This window comes from Dama dama, chromosome 29 (assembly GCF_033118175.1).
Source record: "Dama dama isolate Ldn47 chromosome 29, ASM3311817v1, whole genome shotgun sequence".
Classification (NCBI taxonomy): Eukaryota; Metazoa; Chordata; class Mammalia; order Artiodactyla; family Cervidae; genus Dama; species Dama dama.
In genome coordinates, this window is record NC_083709.1 from 53,909,919 (window position 1) to 53,931,847 (window position 21,929).

General features: G+C 38.6%; 1 protein-coding gene across 2 annotated transcripts in view; it reads left to right on the top strand.

The window, feature by feature from the left end:
* The window catches only part of SMC5 (structural maintenance of chromosomes 5), a 106,978-nt gene that overhangs the window by 49,162 nt on the left and 35,887 nt on the right, over positions 1 to 21,929 (top strand). The gene's annotated exons all lie outside the window — the stretch shown is intronic.

Below are 21,929 nucleotides of genomic sequence, written 5' to 3' on the forward strand. Positions count from 1 at the left end.
TAGTAGAAAGGTAGGGTGGTATGCATGTGCAATTGCTCAATTGTGTCCAACTCTTTGCAACGCCATGGACTGTAGTCTTCTGGGCTCTTCTGTCCATGGAATTTTCCAGGCAAGAAGACTGGAATGGGTTGCGATTTCCTTCTCCAGGGGATCTTCCCGACCCAGGGATTGGACCCACATCTCCTCTGTCTCCTGTCCTGGGAAGCAGATTCTTTACCACTGTGCCACCTGGGAAGCCAGGTGGGGTAGGTAGGAATCATTCTCTTCTATGTGATGTCTCTCTTTCTCTCTCTTTTTTTTTTACATTTTGGAAGGCTTAGCAATCATTTCCTTTCTGTAAATCCCTCTGAAGCTTGCACAGGGCAATAACTATTATATCTAAATACCTGGTAGAGAAATAGTGTCTCAACAAAATTAAATGACTTTAGAGAACTCAGAAGTGGCTCCGAGTGCCACACTTTATTTTCCACAGTATAAAATAAAAATTTCCACAAAAGTATTACTTAATATATGAGGTCTTTATACTTGACATTTCCTAGTTGTAAGATTCTTCTATGATTTTTTTTTTTTTAGGAAGAGTCAGTTCTTGTTTCTTTCTCTTTCATTCACTCCTTATACTGTGGTTCCTATAGTAGGCTGCTAAATTGTCCTTCTGCTGCTTTTACTCTTCTGAATATTTATTGAACTCTCCAGTTACTCTATTCCTTTTGTCCTTGTGGGACCAAGCCCTTTTAGCTCCATTTGTTTATTAGAGTTTAGAGTTTAGAAGGGAAAAGGCATAAAGACTCATCTTTAAAACCCCAAACAGAACTGCTAGGTTGATAGGTTGTCTAACATTTAGCTGGATTTTAAAAAGACAGAAGAACCAGAGATCAAATTGCCAGTATTCCTTGGATCATAGCAAAGAAAGAGAATTCCAGAAAAAGATCTGCTTCTGCTTCATTGACTGTGCCTAAAGCCTTTGACTGTGTGGATCACAACAAACTGGAAAATTCTGAAAGAGATGGGAGTACCAGGCCACCTTACCTGCCTCCTGAGCAATCTATGCAGGTCAAGAAGCAACAGTTAGAACCGGACAAGGAACGCCAGACTGGTTCCAACTTGGGAAAGGAGTAGGTCAAGGCTGTATATTGTTACCCTGCTTATTTAACTTATATGCAGAGTACATCATGAAAAATGCCTGACTGGATGAAGCACAGGAGTCAAGATTGCTGGGAGAAATATCAGTAACTTCAAATATGCAGGTGACACCACCCTTAGGGCAGAAAGTGAAGAAGTAAAGAGCCTCTTGATGAAAGTGAAAGAGGAGAGTGAAAAAGGTGGCTTAAAACTCAACATTCAAAAAGCTAAGATCATGGCATCCAGTCCCATCCCTTCATGGCAAATAGATGGGGAAAAATGGAAACAGTGAGACTTTATTATTTTGGGCTCCAAAATCACTGCCGATGTTGACTGCAGCCATGAGATTAAAAGACGCTTGCTCCTTGGAAGAAAAACTATGACCAACATAGACAACATATTAAAAAGCAGAGACATTACTTTGCCAATAAAGGTCCTTCTAGTCAAAGCTATGGTTTTTCCAGTAGTCATATATGGATGTGAGATTTGGGCCATAATAAGGCTGATTGTTGAAGAATTGATGCTTTCTAACTGTCGTGTTGGAGAAGACTCTTGAGCATACCTGGGACATCAAGGAGATCAAACTAGTCAATCCTAAAGGAAATCAATTCTGAATGTTCATTGGAAGAACTGATGCTGAAGCTGAAGCTCCAGTACTTTGGCTACCTAATGGGAAGAGCCAACTCATTGGAAAAGACCCTGATGCTGGGAAAGATTGAAGGCAAAAGGAGAAGGGTTCAGCAGAGGACAAGATGGTTGGATGGCATCACTGACTTAATGGACATGCGTTTGAGCAAGCTCCAAGAGATGGTGAAGGACAGGGAATCCTGGCGTGCTGCAGTCTGTGGGGTTGCAAAGAGTTGGACCCAACTGAGCAACTGAACAGCTTGCATTCTGACATAAATCTCAGTATTTTAATACATTGGTGGATTCAAATAGAAAATCTTGTCTTTACCATTTTTTGTACCATCTAATAAGATTGACCTAAAATTTTATTTTGTTCCATCCTTAACTGGTTTATTTCAGTGTTAAGCCGACATTTAAGTAGTTTAGTTCTCCTAGAACCAGTGTTTTCTTTTTTTTTTCCCCTGTGTCATAATTAACACAGGGGAATTCTGTAAGTTCTTGAAGTTTCAGCTTTTCTTAATTTTTAATATAATACATTAGAGCATATAAATTTTTTCTGATTATCATTTGGTTACATCTTACATGTGTGGTATGTGCTTGTATTGTTTTGGTTCAAGATTTTATAATTCTCATTCACAGGTTTTCATTTATATTTATATAGGAGTTCTTACTATTTCAGTTTACTTGGACATGGAATTTTTAATCTTTATAAAAAAAAGTTATATTGCTTTATGGTTAATAGATGTGACCTTTATGACTTTATATTAAAATGTTTTGAAATCTTTTTGGACTTTTACTGTAATTATATTATGCAAACGTTCTACTCTTTTTTTTTTTCCTAGCCTGATTTATCCAGGCACTTTAAAGTTCCAGTTCCTGTTTCTTTGAATATAGACTTTTCTGTTTTTCTTGTAATTGTGTTTTTGCTTTCTAGATATTAAGGCTTTATTGTTTGTTCTTTATTTTATCTGCTGTAACTAACATACACTGGGTTTTGCTTTGTAATTTTTAAAATTCAGTATGAGACACTTTCTCATACAGTAAAGAAGTTTAACCAGTTCACATTTACCACTGCCTTCTACTTACCCTTAAAAAGTTTAAATAACATATGTTTCTTAGTAGAAAAAGTTAATTAGTATTTTTCCTCTTCTATTTGAGAAAGATCAGAATCTTAGCAAACTTTTATTTCCTCTTCTTCCACTCTGTGCCAGTGTCATTAGAAATTTTACTTCTCTGTTATTTAAGGTATTATTTCCTACTGTCTGTGTTTATTTAGACTTAAAATATTTTATTGGCTTATTTGATCATGTTACTGCTTACGTCACATTTTTTGTGATTCCTTTGTTTGAAGAGAGAGGAATTTAGGTTGTTTTTTCATACTGTCTCTCTTTTGTAGGTGTCTTAGAGAGGTTCTTTGGGTGATAAACTTTCTGAGTCCTTGTATGTTAGGAAATATCTTTTTTGCAGTCACTAAGGAATATTAAAATGGCTGGATGTTGAATTCTAAATTATAAATTGTTTTTCCTTAGGACTTTGGCAGTCTGTCTCAGTGTCTTCCTGGGTCTAATATAGTTGACCCTCCACGTCTGTGGATTCTGTATTTGTGGATTCAACCAAAGATGGAGCAAAAATATTTGGAAAAAAATATTTCCAGAAAGTTCCAAAAAGCAAAACGTGAATTTGTTGTATACTAGAAACTATTCATAGTATTTACGTTGTAGTATAGATGATATTTTTTTTCTTGAGTTTTTTTTTTTTTAACATTTAATTTTATCCATGTTTGCTTTGGGATAGGGAATAGATCATTTAGTAAAAGTGTAAAGTAAAACCAAAGTGTGTCTTGTGTACAACATTTAAATTACAATAATGATGTACTTTTGCACCCCGTAATAACAATGTGTGTAGGTTTTATGCAAATACTGTGCCATTTTATATAAGGGACTTAAGCATCTGTAGATGTTGATAGCTGTAGCAGGTGGTGGGGGGGATGGTGAGGTGCTGGAACAAATCCCCCAAGGATGTCAGGAGACAAATGTATTGTTCCTGAGAAGCAGCAGATATGAGAGGTAGACAGAGACCATATTAGGTAGACCCTTGAAGAAAAAAGGCAAATTGAACTTGATTGTAAATGGACTATACAGTCTTTCTTACAGTGAGAAACTGTAAGAAAGCTTTGGTTTGAGTTTTTACGCTATAGAGAAACAGTATATCATAAATCTTAAAATATTTTGGACTGCCTTATGGAAGATGGACTATATAGTTCATTTTTGCCCCACACATGGGAGTTTCATTTAGGAGGCCATTGCAGTAGTCTAGGCAAGAGATAATAGTGATTTTATCTAAGGTGGTAGCAGTTGATAAATTTAGAAAATTGAACCAACAGTATTTGCTCAGGAAGTGGATATAAGAATACATTGTGAAAGAATCAAGGATCAGATCTAACCTTTTGACCTTACAAGTTGATAGTGGTGCCTTTTACTGAAATGAAATTTGCTAGGAGAGGGAAATGGAGAAGGAAATGGCAACCCACTCCAGTATTCTTGCCTGGAGAGTTCCATGGACAGAGGAGCCTGGGAGGCTACATGGTCCATGGGGTCGCAAAGAGTTGGACATGACTTAGTGACTAAACCACCACCAGGAGAGGAAAAATAAAGAATTCTATTTGACTGTGTAGAAGAGTTACATCTTTTTACTTTATACCTGTTTCTATCTTCAAATCTAAAATGTGTTTCTTAAAAACAGTATTTAGTTGGTCTTGATGGTTTTTTAATCCATTCTGCCTACATCTGCCTTTTAATTGGAGTATTTAAACCATTTGCATTTGGTGTAATTGCTGTTAAGTCATTTTGTGATTTGTTGTCATATGTCTTAGGACTTTGTTGCTTCTCTCTTTCTCCAATATTTCCTTCTGTGTTATTTTTTAATGTACCATTTTAATTCCTGTCTCTTTTTTTTCTGTATTTTTTTGAACTATTTTCTTAATGGCTGCCTTTAGAAATATAAATAACATCTTAATTTATAATAGTCTAGTTCATATAAATATGTACTTGAGTAGTATAGAAAACTTTCCTCCTATATAGCTCTATTCCCTTCTCCTTCCTTTGTGCTGTTATTGTCATACCAGTTACATTTTTAAGCATTATAAGCCTATCAAAATAGTTTTGTAATTATTTATGAAGTTTCATCTTTGTGGCAATAATTGATTCTTTGACACCAACTCTGTTCTATACAATTCAACTCAGAAAGTTCTGATACTATTTAGAATTTAAGTAGATTCTACAAATTTATGGCTCAGTCCCACAAGACAGCCCTGGCTTCATGCCAGTCTGAAGTCCCTTGACCTGTTTTCCTACTCTTCTCTCTGACTTGGTTCAGAGGTTCCCACAACTACCCCTGCCTTCAGGTTCAGTATGTACTAGAATGACTCACAGAACTCAGGAAAACATTATACTTAACAATTATGGGTTTACTATAAAGGTTACAACTCAGGAACAGCCAAATGAAAGAGGTGCATAGAACAAGGTAGGGTGGTACAAAGTTTCTATTCCCTTTCTGGGTGCATCACCTTCCCAGCATATGGACACGCTTACTAACCCAGAAGCTCAATAGCCATGTTGTTCAAGAGATTTTATTGACGTTTCATTATGATTGATTAAATTATTGGCTATTGGTGATTGAGGTCAACCTCCAGCCTCTTTCACCTCCTGGAGGGCATGGAGTTGGGCTGAAACTTGCAATCCAACTTTTAATCATGTGGTTGTTTCTTGGGGCAATCAGTCTCTATCCTGAAGCTGTATAGAGTCCCTGACAAGTTATCTTTTCACTGTTTGGATCACAATAAACTGGAAAGTTCTTAAGGAGATGGAAATAATGGATCACCTTACCTGCCTCCTGAGAAACCTGAGCACAGGTCAAGAAGCAACAGTTGGAACTGCAAATGGAACAATGATCACTGTGAACAAAGCTAGTGGAGGTGATGGAATTCCAGCTGAGCTGTTTAAAATCCTAAAAGATGATGCTATGAAAGTGCTGCATTCAATATGCCAGCAAATTTGAAAAACTCAGCACTGGCCACAGGACTGGAAAAGGTCAGGTTTCATTCCAATCCCAAAGAAAGGTGATGCCAAAGAATGTTCAAACTACCATACAGTTGCACTCATTTCACATGCTAGCAAAGTAATGCTCTAAATTCTGCAAGCTAGCCTTCAACATTACATGAACCGAGAACTTCCAGATGTTCACACTGGATTTAGAAAAGCCATAGGAACCAGAGATCAAATTGCCAATATCCATTGGATTATCGAAAAAGCAGGAGAATTCCAGAAAAACATCTACTTCTGCTTCATTGACTATGCTAAAGCCTTTGACTGTATGGATCACAACAAACTGGAAAATTCTTGAAGAGAGGGGAATACCATACCAAAACCTTACCTACCTCCTGAGAAATCTGTATGCAGGTCAAGAAGCAACAGTTAGAACCCGACATGGACAATGGACTGGTTCCAAATTGGGAGAGTGCGTCAAGGCTGTATATTGTCACCCTGCTTATTTAGCTTACATGTAGAGTAATTCCAGAGTTGTGAAAGAGTTAATTTTTTGACAGTTTTTGCTAACATTTTCATTAATTTTCTGGAGGAAAGGATTTTCAGAGTTCCTTACTTTGTCATCCTATTGACATCCAAATCTTTTCTGAATCTACAGAAGAACATTGCTAGGATTTTAATAGGACTTGCATTAAACATATGTATCAGTTTGGGGGAAAATAGAAAGTAACATGTTGAATCTTCTAATCTATGAACACAGCGTGTTGCCATTGATTTAGACCTTTGATTTTTTCCCATCAGCACTACATAGTTTTCAGCATATAAGTTCTCTGCATTTTGTTAGATTACACCTAAGTTTTTCCTTTGATTTTCCTTTTTTCTCTCTTTTTGAAATAATTTACTTGGAATTTTTTCAGAGCCTAGCATGTCATCTACAAATGGAGACAACTTTATTTCTTCTTTTCTGATTTTTATGCTTTTTATTTCCTTTCTTGCCTTACTGCACTGGCTAGAAATTCCAGCACTGTGTTGACTAAAGATGGTAAGAGTGGACATCCTTGCCTTATTCCTGGTCTTAGGAGGAAAGGATTCATTTTTTCACTGTGGAGTATAACATTAGCTGTAGATTTTTTGTAGATTGGGAAGTTAACTATTTCTGTGTTTCTGAGAGTAACATAAGTGAGTGTTGGATTTTGTCAGATGCTTTTTCTGCATATCTATTGATATGATCATGCACATGTGCAATTTTAGCTTGTAAAAATGAATTTCATTGATTTTTGAATATCAGATCAACCTTATATTTCTGAAGTAAACCCTGTTTGGTTATGGTGTATAAATTTATAATTCCTTTTACACACTGTTGAATTCTGTTAGCTAACATTTAAAGGATTTTTCTGTCTATATTCATGAGGGACATACTCTGGTTTTCTTTTCATGCTTGTCTGCTTTTGATATCAGGATAATAACTAGTTTTTTAGAATGAATTCAGAAGTGTTCTCTCCTCTTCCCAGGTTTGGAAGAGACAGGCACTCTGTCTATCAGATCTAATCCCTTGAATCTATTTGTCATTTCCAGTGTATAATAGTAAGGGATTTGATTTAGGTCATACTTGAATGGTCTAGTGGTTTTCCCTACTTTCTTCCATTTCAGTCTGAATTTGGCAATAAGGAGTTCATGATCTGAGCCACAGTCAGCTCCCAGTCTTGTTTTTGCTGACTGTATAGAGCTTCTGCATCTTTGGCTGCAAAGAATATAATCAATCTGATTTCATTGTTGACCATCTGGTGATGTCCATGTGTAGAGTCTTCTCTTGTGTTGTTGGAAGAGGGTGTTTGCTATGACCAGTGCGTTCTCTGGTAAAGTTATAGGGCAGTTCAAATAATCTTTCAGTTGGTTTACTTGTGCTAGTGATTCCCTGCCCGCCCCCCCAAACTGGTCCATTTTATCTAAGTTGTTAAATTTATCTGTTCACAAATTTTCTTACTATTCTTTCGATTTAGGTGGGTTCTGTAGTGATAATTGATTGATCCCTGTTTGATTCCTGATGTTGGTAATTTGTGTCTTACTTTTTTTATTTCTTTTGTTGGAGTGTGAGGATGGGTTCAGTCTTGGTAGAGGTATGTTAATTTTATTGTTTTTGGAATGAATAGCTCTTTGTTTCACTGACTTTTCTGTTTTTCTAATTTCGTTGAAATTTGTTCATATTTTTATTACTTCCTTTCTTCTGCTTGATGTTGTTTTGTTTTGCTCTTTTTCTAGGTTCCTGAGGTTGATGCTCAGATTATTGATTTGAGAATTTTCTCCTTTTCTTGTGTATATGCACTTAATGATATGTTTTTTTATCATCACTGCTGTACTTGTGTCTCACAGATTTTGATATATTGTATTATTATTTTTGCTCAGGTTTTATTTTACACTTTTCTTGAGATCACAATTTGTTTATCCATTTATCTGTTCACAGATGTTTAGTTTGTTTCTTGTTTGGTGCTAGTACTAAAACTGTCGTGAAGTTCTTAATACAAGATGCGCTTTCATTTCTTTTGGATAATTTCCTATAAGTAAGCTATAGTAGATATACATGTAACTTTTGAAGGATTTGTCAAACTGTTTTCCAAAATGATTATCATCAACTTTTTGTTGTTGTAATTGTTTCATTGACTGTGCCTAAAGCCTTTGACTGTGTGGATCACAGCAAATTGGAAAGTTTTTTTTTTTATTTTATTTTTTTAATTGAAGGATAATTGCTTTACAGAATTTTGTTGTTTTCTGTCAAACAGCAACAAGAATCAGCCATAGGTATACATATGCCCCTCCCTCTCACACCACCTCCCATCTCCCTCCCCACCCCACCCCTCTAGGTTGTTACAGAGCCTCTGTTTGAGTTCCCTGAGCCATACAGCGAATTCCCACTGGCTGTCTGTTTTTACATATGGTGTTGTAAGTTTCCATGTTACTCTCTCCACACATCTCACCCTCTCCCTCCTCCTCTCCCTCCATGTCCATAGTCCGTTTTGTATGTCTGTTTCTCCTTTGCTGCCCTATCATCAGTACTGTCTTTCTAGATTCCATATTTCTGACTTTCTTCACTCTGTATGATAGGCTCTAGGTTTGTCCACCTCTTTAGAACTGACTCAAATATGTTCCTTCTTCTGGCTGAGTAATATTCCATCATATATGTACCACAGCTGCTTTATCCATTCATCTTTCAATCGACATCTAGGTTGCTTCCATGTCTAGCTGTTATAAATAGTGCTGCAGTGAACATTGGTATACATGTGTCTTTTTCAGTTTTGGTTTCCTCAGGGTATATGCCTAAGAGTGGGATTGCTGGGTCATATGGTGGTTTTTATTTCTAGTTTTTTTAGGAATCTCCATACCATCTTCCATTGTGGCTGTGTCAGTTTACATTCCAACCAGCAACGCAGGAAGGGATCCTTTTCTCCACACCCTCTGCAGCGTTTAATGTTTGTAGACTGTTTGGTGATGGCCATTCTGACTGGTGTGAGGTGGTATCTCATTGTAGTTTTGATTAGCATTTCTCTAATAATGAGTGATGTTGAGCATCTTTTCATGTTTTTGTAAGCCATCTGTATGTCTTCTTTGGAGAAATGTCTGTTTAGGTCTTTTTCCTGACTTTTTGGGCGGGTTGTTTATTTTTCTGATATTGAGCCGCTTGTACATTTTGGAAGTTAATTCTTTGTCAGTTGTTTCCTTTGCTATTATTTTCTCCTGGGGGTTGTCTTTTCAACTTGTTTGTAGTTTCCTTTTCTGTGTAAAAGCTTTTTTTAAGTTTAATTAGGTCCCACTGGTTTATTTTTGGTTTTACTTCCTTTACTCTAGGAGGTGGGTCATAGAGGATCTTGCCTTGATTTATGTCATCCAGTGTTTTGCCTGTGTTTGCCTCCAAGAGTTTTATAGTCTCATGTCTTACATTAAGGTCTTTAACCCTTTTGAGCTTACTTTGTGTATGGCTTTAGGAAGTGTTCTAATTTCCTCTTTTACACATAGCTGTCCAGTTTTCCCAGCACCACTTATTGAAGAGGCTATCTTTGCCCCATTGTGTATTCTTGCCTCCTTTGTCAAAAATAAGACATCCATAGGTGCATGCATTTATCCCTGAGCTCTCTATCTTGTTCCATTGGTCTGTTTTTTGTGCCAGTACCATACTGTTTTGATGACTGTAGCTTTTGTAGTATTGTCTGAAATCAGGAAAGTTGATTCCTCCAGCTCCATTCTTCTTTCTCAAGACTGCTTCAGCTATTTAGGGGTCTTTGTGTTTCCATATGAATTATGAAATTTTTTGTTGTAGTTCTGTGAAAAATGCCATTGGTAATTTGATAGGGATCACATTGAATCTGTAGATTGCATTTGGTGGTATACTCATTTTCTCAGTATTGATTCTTCCTACCCAGAAACGTGGAATATCTCTACATCTGTTTATGTCGTCTTTGATTTCTTTCATCAGTGTCTTATAATTTTCCATATACAGTTCTTTTGTCTCCTTAGGTAGGTGTGTTCCTTAGGTAGGTTTATTCCTAGATATTTTATTCTTTTTGTTGCAGTGGTGAATGGGATTGTTCCCTTAACTTCTCTTTCTGATTTTTTCATTGTTAGTACATAGGACTGCAAGTGATTTCTGTGTATTGACTTTATATATTGCAACTATGCTAAATTCATTCATTAGCTCTAGTAATTTTCTGATAGTTTCTTTTGGGTTTTCTGTGTATCATATCATGTCATCTGCAGACAGTGAGAGTTTTACTCCTTCTTTTCTTATCTGGATTATTTTTATTTCTTCTCTACTTGCCATAGCTAGGACTTTGAAAAGTATGTTGAATAATTGTGGTGAGAGTAGACACCCTTGTCTTGTTCCTCATATTAGAGGGAATGCTTTCTGTTTTTCACCATAGAGAATAATGTTTGCTGTGTGGTTATCATATATGGCCTTTGCTATGTTGTTGGTAGGTTCCTTCTATGCCCATTTTTTGAAGTGTTTCTATCATAAAGGGGTGCTGAGTTTTGTCAAAGGCTTTTTCTGCATTAAGATGATCATATGTTTTTTATCTTTCAATCTGTTAATATGGTGTTTCACATTGGTTGATTTGCATATATTGAAAAATCCTTGCATCCCTGGAATAAACCTGACTTGATCATGGTGAGGGAGTGAATTCTTAGGTAGGTTGATAAGGAATCTGGGACCCTCAAGGAGAAAAGGGTCCAGGACCCTGGAGGAGGAGAAAGGGACAAACTTTTTTTCCCTACATTCCTTTGTCTTATTCATCTAAGACATTTTTTCTTAAGCTCTGAGTTGTTATGGCAACAATCTATTTCTTCTAAGACTTAACTTTCTTTAAGCCCAGAACTAATGGTTACATAGCAAAGCAACTCATGTTGCTCAAGTGTATGTTTTTCCTTAAACTCTGTACTAATGATTATATAACAATGTATCTTGCTGAAGGACAGGTTTTCTCCTTAAGAACCTTCTGACTAATCCTGTTATCTAAACATGTATGTTGTGGGAGTGAGTCTGGTCAGACCTTTCTGTTGTTAATAACCAGTTGAAAAAGTGTGTAAGACCTTGATAAACCTAGTGAGTGGCCCCTCTCTGCCCCTTCTGGTGTCTTTGTCAGAAGCTGTCTCTGTCCATTTCCACTTTAATAAAACTCGTGTCTCCAGAAATACAGAACAGACTTTTGAACTCTGTGGGAGAAGGTGAGGGTGGGATATTTCAAAAGAACAGCATGTATACTATCTATGGTGAAACAGATCACCAGCCCAGGTGGGATGCATGAGACAAGTGCTTGGGCCTGGTGCACTGGGAAGACCCAGAGGAATCGGGTGGAGAGGGAGGTGGGAGGGGGGATCGGGATGGGGAATACGTGTAAATCTATGGCTGATTCATATCAATGTATGACAAAACCCACTGAAATGTTGTGAAGCAATTAGCCTCCAACTAAAAAAAAAAAAAAAAAAACTCGTGTCTCAAGAAGATCTGAGTAACTGCAGCCATGTCTTTGGTCCCAAAGCAAAGTTCTCTCCTTCAGAAATCTCAAATCCAGCACTGTTCACTGTAAGCTGTCAATGATGTGTGACCTTTTTAATGTGTTGTTGAATTCTGTTTGTTAGAATTTTGTTGAGGATTTTTACACTTATGTTCATCAGTGATATTGACCTTTAATTTTCTATTTTTGTGTTGTCTTTGCCTGGTTTTCCTATCATGGTGATTCTGGCCTCGTAGAATGAGTTTAGAAGTGTTTCTTCTTCTGCAGATTTTTGAAAGAGTTTCAGAAAAGTAGGCATTAGCTCTTGTCTAAATGTTTGATAGAGTTGCCCTGTGAAGCCATCTGACCCTGGGCTTTTGTGTTTTGGGAGATTTTTCATCTCAGTTTCAATTTCAGTGTTTGTAATTGTCTTGTTCATAATTTCTCTTTCTTCCTGATTCAGTCATGGGAGATTGAACTTTTCTAAGAATCTGTCCATTTCCTCTAGGTTGTCCATTTTACTAGCATATAGTTGCTCATAATATTCTCTTATGGTTGTTTGTATTTCTGTGTTGTCTGTTGTAACCTTTCCTTTTTAATTTCTAATTTTGTTGATTTTTCTTCCCTTTTTTTCTTGATGGTCTGGCTAGTGGTTTGTCAGTTTATCTTCTGAAAGAACCAGCTTTCTTGGGTAATTAATCTTTGCTGTTGTTTCCTTCATTTCTTTTTTCATTTATTTCTGCTTTGATCTTTATAATTTATTTCCTTGTGCTGACTCTGGGGATTTTTGTTCTTATTTTTCCAGCTGCTTTAGATGTGGAGTTAGGTTGTCTATTTGATGTTTTTCTTGTTTCTTGAGATAGGATTGTATTGCTATATAAAATTCCCTCTTAGAACTGCTTTTGCTGAATCCCATAGGTCTTGGGTGGTTGTGTTTTCATTGTCATTTGTTTCCAGGAATTTTTTTATTTCCCTTCTTATTTCTTAAGTAACCTCTTTGTTATTTAGTAATATATTATTTAATCTCCATGGGTTTGTGTTTTTTGCATTTTTCCTGTAGTCTCATAGCTTTGTGGTCAGAGAAGATACTTGATACTATTTCAGTTTTCTTAAATTTACTGAGGCTTGACTTGTGGCCCAAGATGTAGTCGCTCCTGGAGAATGTTCTATGTGCACTTGAGAAGAAGTTGTATTTTTCTGCACTTGGCTGGAAAGTCCTGAATATACCAGTTAGATCCATTTGGTCTAATGTTTCATTTAAGGCTTGTGTTTCCTTATTGATTCTCTGTTTTGACTATCTGTCCCTTGGTGCAAGTGCAGTTTTAAAGTGCCCTACTATTACTGTGTTACTGTGATTTCCTCTTTTATGCCTGTTAGTGTTTGCCTTGTGTATTGAGACGCTCCTATGTTGGGTGCCTAAATATTTACAATTGCTGTGTCGTCTTCTTGGATTGGCCCCTTGATCATTATGTAGTGCCCTTCTTTATCTCTTATAACATTATTTATTGTAAAATCTATTTTGTCTGCAATAAGGATTGCCTCTCTGGCTTTCTTTTGGATTGCATTTGCATGGAATATCTTTGTCCATCCTTTTACTTTCAGTCTGTATGCATCTCTAGGTCTGAAGTGGGTCTCTTGTAGGCAAGATGTAATGGGTCTTATTTTTGTATCCATTCAGTTGGTCTGTATCTTTTGGTTGGTTCAGTTAATCTGTTTGCATTTAAAGAAATGATTGATATATATATATATATATTCGTGTTGGCTTTTTCATAATTGTTCTGGGTTTGTTTTTGTAATCTTTCCTTTCTCTTGGGTTTACTGGCAGTGTAAGGCTGGTTTGGTGGTACTAAATTCTCTTAACTTTTATTTGTCTATAAAGCATTTGATTTTCTCCATCAATTTTGAATGAGATCTTTGCCATGTATAGTAATCTTGGTTGCAGATTTTTTTCTTTCAGTGCTTTAAATATATCCTGCCATTCCCTCTGGCCTGCAGAGTTTTGCTGAAAGATCTGCTGTTAATCATATGGGTTTTCCCTTTTATGGTACTTGTTGCTTTTCCCTTGCTGCTTTTAATATTCTTTCTTTCTGTTTAATCTCTGCTAGCTTGATTAATACGTGTCTCGATGTGTTTCTCCTTGGCTTTATCCTGTAAGGGATTCTCTGTGCTTCTTGGACTTGATTGACTATTTCCTTTCCCATATTGGGGAAGTTTTCAACTATAATTTCTTCAAAAATTTTCTCAGTGCCTTTCTTTTTCTCTTCTTCTTCTGGGACCCCTATAACTCGAATGTCAGTGTGTTTAATATTGTCCCAAAGGTCTCTGAGGCTATCCTCAGTTCTTTTCATTCTTTTCCTTTATTGTGCTCTTCAGCGGTTGTTTCCACCATCCTATCTTCCAGCTCACTTAACCATTCTTCTGCCTCAGTTACTGTGCTGTTGGTTCCTTCTAGAGTATTTTTAATTTCAGTAATTGTGTTATTCATCTCAGTTTGCTTATTCTTTATTTCTTCTATGTCCTTGGCAACTGTATTAATTGTTTCTTGCATTTTCTCCATTCTATTTTCAAGTCTTTGGAACATCTTTACTACCATCATTCTGAATTCTCTTTCAGATAGATTGCTTATTTCTTCTTTGTTTATTTGGTGTTGTGAGTTTCTCCTTTGTTCTTTCATTTGCACTGTATTTCTCTGTCTTTTTATTTTTTTCTAACTTGCTCTGATTGAGGTCTCCTTTTTCCAGGCTTTAGGGTTGAATACCTTTTTGCTTTTGGTTTTTGTCCTTGGAGGGAACGGTTGGTTTAGTGGTTTGTGTTGACTTCTTATTAGGGATGACTTGTGCCTGTGTTCTAGTGGGAAGAGGGGAGGTTCCCCACCCCACCCCCCCCCACACTTGGGAAGGGCTGTGTGAGGTGGTATACTTTGGACGCCTGTGGAACTCCTATCTGTTGATGATTGTTTTTTTTTTTTTTTCTTGCTTGTTGTTTCAGTAAAGTGTCCCGGGTGGATGCTGTCAACAGCTGGATGATACTAGGCTTTGTGTACAGGTGTCAAAGTTCTCAGTAATTAATACCCCCTGGGGTTAGGAGTTCTCTGGCAATCTGGGATCTTCGACTCCATGCTCCCAGCTCACTGGTTCAGGTGTGATCCTTGGTCTGTGGATTGGGCCTCCATAAGTCACTTGTTATGGGATTAAAGGGAGTTAAAGCAAACACCAAGACAAAAAGTAAAACATGCCATGAAATAAAAGATGAACCCAGATGAATGATAAATACAAAATCAACATTACAGAAATAATGGGACATATACACACACTTCCACGCATAGTTATAACCAAAGCATTTGAAAGAAAAGAGTATAGGAGATTGACTTGGTGAACAAGGGAAACCAAAAGTGGTATCAACCAATTAAAAGCAGAGCTGCTAATGCTCAATCTGGAAAACTGAGCCTGAGCAGAGTGCCAGCTGAGGAATATAGCCAGGAGAGCACAGCAGTTTAACCGACATGGTGAAAGGAAAAAGTGAAGGCCAAGAAAAGGAGAAGGAGAAGGGAGAGAGAAGGGGAGGAAAAGACGGCTTAAAAATAAAGTAGAAAAACAAAAATAAATTAATTTGAAAAAGATTTATATATATTCAGGAACAGCTACAGCTGGTGAAGAACTATAAGAAAGCAATCAAATATATAAAAATATATAAAATATTTTTATATATTTTAATCTATATAAAAACATGTATATATATAAACAAATATATAAAAAACAAAATAAAAAAAATCACCCAAGAAAGGGTGAAAAAAATTTTTTTAATTTCTTTTTTAACAAGAAAAAGAAGAACACTCCCCAGCACTACAAAAGTCTAATGTGAAGGTAGAAATATGTAGGGGGAATAAAGAGTATGATTTAAAAAAGAAGAAAAAGTTCTCAAGATCATAGATCTTGGTTGTGGAGTCTGCCCCCGTGGATGGGGTTGGGTTAGTGTCCTGTAATATTTTTATGGTTGGGGAGCTTGTGCCTGTGTTCTGGTTGATCAAACTGGGTCTTGTCTGAAGGGCAGTGTGGTGTCCAGTAGTAGGTTTCTGGTGTCTGTGGGTTCAGTATGTCTTTGGGCAGCCTTTCTGGTTTGGCAGTCTTGCTGCTAAGTCACGCCAGTTGTGTCTGACTCTGTGCAACCCCATAGACGGCAGCCCAACAGGCTCCTCTGTCCCTGGGATTCTCCAGGCAAGAATACTGGAGTGGGTTGCCATTTCCTTCTCCAATGCATAAAAGTGAAAAGTGAAAGTGAAGTCACTCAGTCATGTCCAACTCTTAGCAACCCCACGGACTGTAGCCTGCCCGACTCCTCCGTCCATGGGATTCTCCAGGCAAGAGTACTGGCGTGGGTTGCCATTGCCTTCTCTGTTGGCAGTGTTAGACATATCTATTTCTGTAGCCACCTCAAAGTGGCCCTCTTAGCATATCTTCACTGCCACCAGCCCCCTACTTGTTCCTGGAATCATTGCCAGTGCCTCTGTCCCCAGTCCCACCCCACAGGCTGAAGCTTTCTAGGTAGGGACTGGTGTGGATCATTTTTTGGCTCCCCACCCCTGCCCTCTGCATCATGGAGAGTTGTGTGGGCTTCCCTCAGCCCTCTGAGCTCACCCTCTGTACCACATGGTTTGTGTGCCCCTCTTTCAGCCCCCAGGGCCCAGCCTCTGTGCCACAAGGTTTGTGCGCCCTACAGAGGTTTGTATGTGCCGCTGTGCCTCTCACACCACGCCCCCCTCACCCTCTACACCGCGAGGTTTGTCTGCGCTGCAGAGGTTTGTATGCTGCGCCTCTCTCAGCACCTTCTTCCCTGCAGGGCTCTGTGGGCTTCTCTGGGTTTCCCAAGCACACTGTCTAGTCAGGGCCACAGTCCGTGAGCTGTTTATGAGCTGAGAAGTGCAGCAGCTTTCTCTGTTTTCTGCCCCCTAGATCCCTGCTGTGCCTGGCTTTCCAAGATCTGCAGCTCCCCTTGGGCTCAACTGTGAGTTCCTGTGCTTGGGAACTCTTCCTCCTTCACTGTTCCCTCCCTCCCTCCCTCCGATCCAGTAGTTCTCTGTCTCTTCCCTTTTTGTGTCTCCATACTCTCTCTTATCTCATTCCAGGGAGCTTAGCTTGCCTCCTGGAGGCCTGGGGGCTTCTGCTGTCACCTAGAGGTTCTTTGTAGGAATTGTTCTGTATCTTGATGAGATTTTGACATATTTGTGGGGAGGCTGGTGATCTCACCGTCTTACTCCTCTTCCATCTTCTTCTGTCTCCCCCAAACTGTGGAAAATTCTTAACGACATGCAAGTACCAGACCACTGCACCTGTCTCCTGAGAAACCTGTATGTGGGTCAAGAAGCAGTAGCTAGAAAAAGACATGGAACAACTGACTGCTTCCAGATTGGGAAAGGAGTACATCAAGGCCCTATACTGTCACCCTGCTTATTTAAATTACATGCAGAGTATGTCATGCAAAATGCCAGGCTGGATGAATTACAAGCTTGAATCAATATCGTTGGGAGAAAAACCAACAACCTCAGATATGCAGATGATCTTTCTTGGGTGGCCCTACACCACGTGGCTCATAGTTTCATTAAGTTAGACAAGGCTATAATCCATGTGATCAGTTTGGTTCGTTTTATGTGCTTGTGGTTTTCATTCTATCTGCTCTCTGATGAATGAGGATAAGAGTCTTGTGAAAACTTCCTGATAGGAGGGACTGGCTGTGGGGAAAACTGCATCTTACTCTGGTGGGCAGTGATTTGAGGTTTTTTTTTTTTTTGCTCCTTGGAAGGAAAGCTATGACCAACCTAGACAGCTTATTAAAAAGCAGAGACATTACTTTGCCAACAAAGGTCCTTCTAGTCAAAGCTATGGTTTTTCCAGTAGTCATGTATAGATGTGAGAGTTGGACTATAAAGAAAGCTGAGTGCCGAAGAATCGATACTGTTGAACTGTGGTGTTGAAGAAGACTTTTGAGAGTCCCTTGGACTGCAAGGAGATCAAAAGAGTCAATCCTAAAGGAGATCAGTCCTGCATATTCATTGGAAAGACTGGTGCTGAAGCTTCACTACTTTGGCCACCTGATCTGAAGAACTGACTCATTGGAAAAGACCGTGTTGCTGGGAAGGATTGAAGGCAGGAGGAGAAGAGGACGACAGAGGATGAGATGGTTGGATGGCATCACCGACTCAATGGACATGAGTTTGAGCAAGCTCCAGGAGTTGGTGATGGACAGAGAGGCCTGGCGTGCTACAGTCCATGGGGTCAAAAGGGTCGGATATGACTGAGTGACTGAACTGAACTGGTGGGTAAGGCTGTTCTCAATAAATCTTTAATCCAATTTTCTGCTAACTGATGGGGCTGTGTTCCGTCCCTGTAGTTTGACCTAAGGGCAAACTATGGTAGGGATAAAGGCGACCTTCCCAAAAGGACTTATGCCAGCTTGCCACACCTCCCAGGGCTGCTGCAGTCAGTGCCCCTGACCCTGCTGCAGGCCACTGCTGACCACACCTCCACCAGAGTCTTCTGAAGACTCACAGGCAAGTCTGGCTCAGTCTCTTGTGGGGTCACTGCTTGTTTATCCTGGGTCTTGGTGCCCACAAGGTTTTGACCTGGAAAAGGTCAGTTTTCATTCCCATCCTAAAGAAGGGCAATGCCAAAGAATGTTCACACTAATGCGCAGTTTCTTATATTTCACATGCTAGCAAAGTAATCATCAAAATCCTTCAAGCTAGACTTCAGTAGTATGTGAACCGAAAACTTCCAGATGTACAAGCTGGATTTAGAAGAGACATAAGAACCAGAAATCAAATTGCCAACATCCACTGGATCATAGAGGAAGGAAGAGAATTCCAGAAAAACATCTACTTCTGCTTTATTGACCACACTAAAGCCTTTTACTGTATGGATCAAAGCAAACTGTGGAAACTTCTTAAAGAGATGGGGGTACCAGACCATCTTACCTGCCTCCTAAGAAACCTGTATGCAGGTCAAGAAGCAATAGTTAGAACTGTACATGGAACAACATACTTGTTTCAGAATTGGGAAAGGAGTATGTCAAGGCTGTATTTTATCACCCTGCTTATTTAACTGATATGCAGAGTATATCATGTGAAATTCCAGGCTGGATGAAACAGAAGCTGGAGTCAAGATTGCCACGAGAAATATCGATAACCTGAGATATACAGATGATACCACCCTTATGACAGAAAGTGAAAGAGGAACTAAAGAACTTCTTGATGAAGGTGAAAGAGGGGAGTGAAATAGCTGGGTTGAAAATCAACATTCAAAAAACTAAGATTGTGTCATCCAGTCCCACCACTTCATGGCAAATAGAAGGGGAAACAATGGAAACAGTGACAGACTTTTTTTGACAGTCCAAAATCACTGTGGATGGTAACTGCAGCTGTGAAATTAAGAGATGCTTGCTTGTTGGAAAAGCTGTGACAGACCTAGACATCATACAAAAGAGCAGAGACATTACTTTGCTGTCAAAGGTCTGTCTACTTAAAGCTATATGGTTTTCCCAGTAGTCATGTACAGATGTGAGAGTTGGACCATAAAGAAGACTGAGCACTGAAGAATTCATGCTTTCTAACTGTGGTGTTGGAGAAGATTCTTGAGAGTCTCTTGGACAACAAGGAGATCAAACCAGTCAATCCTAAAGGAAATCAATCCTGAGTATTCATCGGAATGACTGATGCTGAAGCTGAAGTTCCAATACTTTGACCACCTGATGTAAAGAACTGACTCATTGGAAAAGACCCTGATGCTGGGAAAGATTGAAGGCAGGAGAAGAAGGGGACGATAGAGGATGAGATGATGGCATCACGGACTCAGTGGACGTGAGTTTGACCAAACTCTGGGATATGATGAAGTACAGGGAAGCCTTGAGTGCTATCCATGGGGTCACAAAGAGTTAGACATGATTTAGCATCTGAACAACAATCGATAAAAGTTGACTTGTGGTTGCCAAGAATTTTTTTACTGTTCTTTCACCATGAATAACTTGGGAAATATTGCTTGGAGTAGCCTTGGAGGGTTAGATTTAGGTAGCTGTAAGAACTCTTATATTGTATAAGGTAAAGCAGAGTGATTATACTTGGAGGTAGGGTGATGGTTTTAAAAGGAGGGAAGTACTCTGATCAGAGTAGTCTGCTTTTAACACTGCTGTTAATGAGATCTGAGACAGTGTCTCATATTAACTGAGTGAGTAGATAGCATTTAGCAATATTGGATTGAGGAGGGAGGAGAAGATGTGAATTCATCTCAGAATGAGAGCATACATTTATTAGACAAATGCAGTAGTTTTTGGGGGGAGTTCTGAGTGCCTGTTTAAGTTATGTGGCCATAAATTTGAATTAAGACCTGTTTTCAGAAATTTCTCCAATTAGTTCAGTTGTTTAGATCCAGATAAATAGAAGGTATATATTTAGGTTTAATAAGGACTGACCTTTTCCCTTGCTGATGTGAATTAGGAATGGTGCAGAGTCAGGAGGTCTTTGTATGGGAGTGATTCTCATGCTGAGTTGTGGAACCTCAGCAGGTGAAGGAAAGAAATGAGGGGGGCGGTTGATGGTGAAAGATAGTAGGCTCTGTGGTTTGCAGGACTCTGTGTAGTCAAACAATAGTTGTAATACCATGGATGTAAAATGGAAGGGGGGAGGAAGGCGGTGATCAAAGAGTAGGATTGTGGAAGTACAGTTTTCGGAGGTGGTGTGAATTTTTGGTGATCTACATGATCTAGTTAGAGATACAACCATAGATATCATTAAATATAACCATAGGAGAGGTTGGCTGAGGTGGTGTTTAGGAAAAGACGGTTGAAGTTGAAGAAGTCAAGGAACACAGAGGCCAAAGACTTAAACTGGTTTTCTGTATGTATGTTGAAATATGGTGATGGCCAGCATAATGATGGAGAGAAAAGGTAGTCATAGTCAGGTGCTAAAGTCATGATTGAATGAAGGGGTTGAGGAAGGATTTTGAGGGAGGTAGTTAACAAAGCAAAGATAATGGGTGGTAACGTCTGATTGCATGGTCTTCAAAGGATCTGAAGTGGGACTCAGTTAACGGAGAAAGTAGTACAGTGGAGATTAATGAGGACACCCTCCCCACCTGAGTCCTGAAGTGTCCTGAAGGATTATGGCAGGAAAAGGTCACCATTTGAAAGGGCTCCAGGGAGAAGTGTCTTCCAGCAATCACCAAATTTTACTTAGAACAAGAAGAGAGGACTTTCAGAGAAATTAAATATACAGAGCAGTATGTGGATAGTATCCTAGTGAACATGGATTATCTAAGAGGCTTGGACTTACTGTGCCTGAGCTGAACTTGGGTATACAGAATTAGTTAGTTATGGTAGTTTGTTGGATGAAGGTGTTGAATGAGTTAAAGATAGAACTCAAAACTTAGCTTGAAGGACAGGGCACCATCAGGTTGCTTTTCAGTTTTTCAGGTCAGTGTCAAGATACTTCTTGGTATAAAATTTTTTCAGCAGCTCAGTGATTTTTGGTAGCTTGGTGGTCTCTTTTGCTGGGATTGCAGAAGTTATATTTATTAAATTTCTTGTCCCTTTTTGATTGACTTGGACTTCCTCACGTGTTTGGTGTATTCTTAATTCCATCCTTGTCTCCCATGCCAGTTTAGTCTCCTAAAACATGGGCTTCCTGGCTGAACACTATGGCTTCTTGTCTGCTTCCTTCTTTCAAGCCCGTTGAACATTGTTAATTTTCAGTCACATACACACACACACATACATATATCTTATTTTTTTCAAATATTTTTTCTTCTGTGTGTTTGTTGTAGGAGAGGGATTTTTGGCATATATTCAGTTCATTGTCTGATACTGTCAAAGCTAAACTTTTAAAAAGGAAAATTGATACCAACCCAAATTTGCAAAGATCCCCTGGAGAAGTTCACAGCAACCCACTCCAGTATTCTTGCCTGGAGAATCCCATGCACAGAGTAGCCTGGCAGGCTGCAATCCATAAGGTTGCAAAGAGTAGGACACAACTGAAGCAACTTAGCACACATGTACCCTGAACATGAACATATAGATTAGGATTGAAATCTTAAAATATTAATTTGACAAACTAGTAGAAAGTAACTGAAAGAAAATGGTTTATTTTGGTTTAAAATTAGTAGGATATAATCTTCAT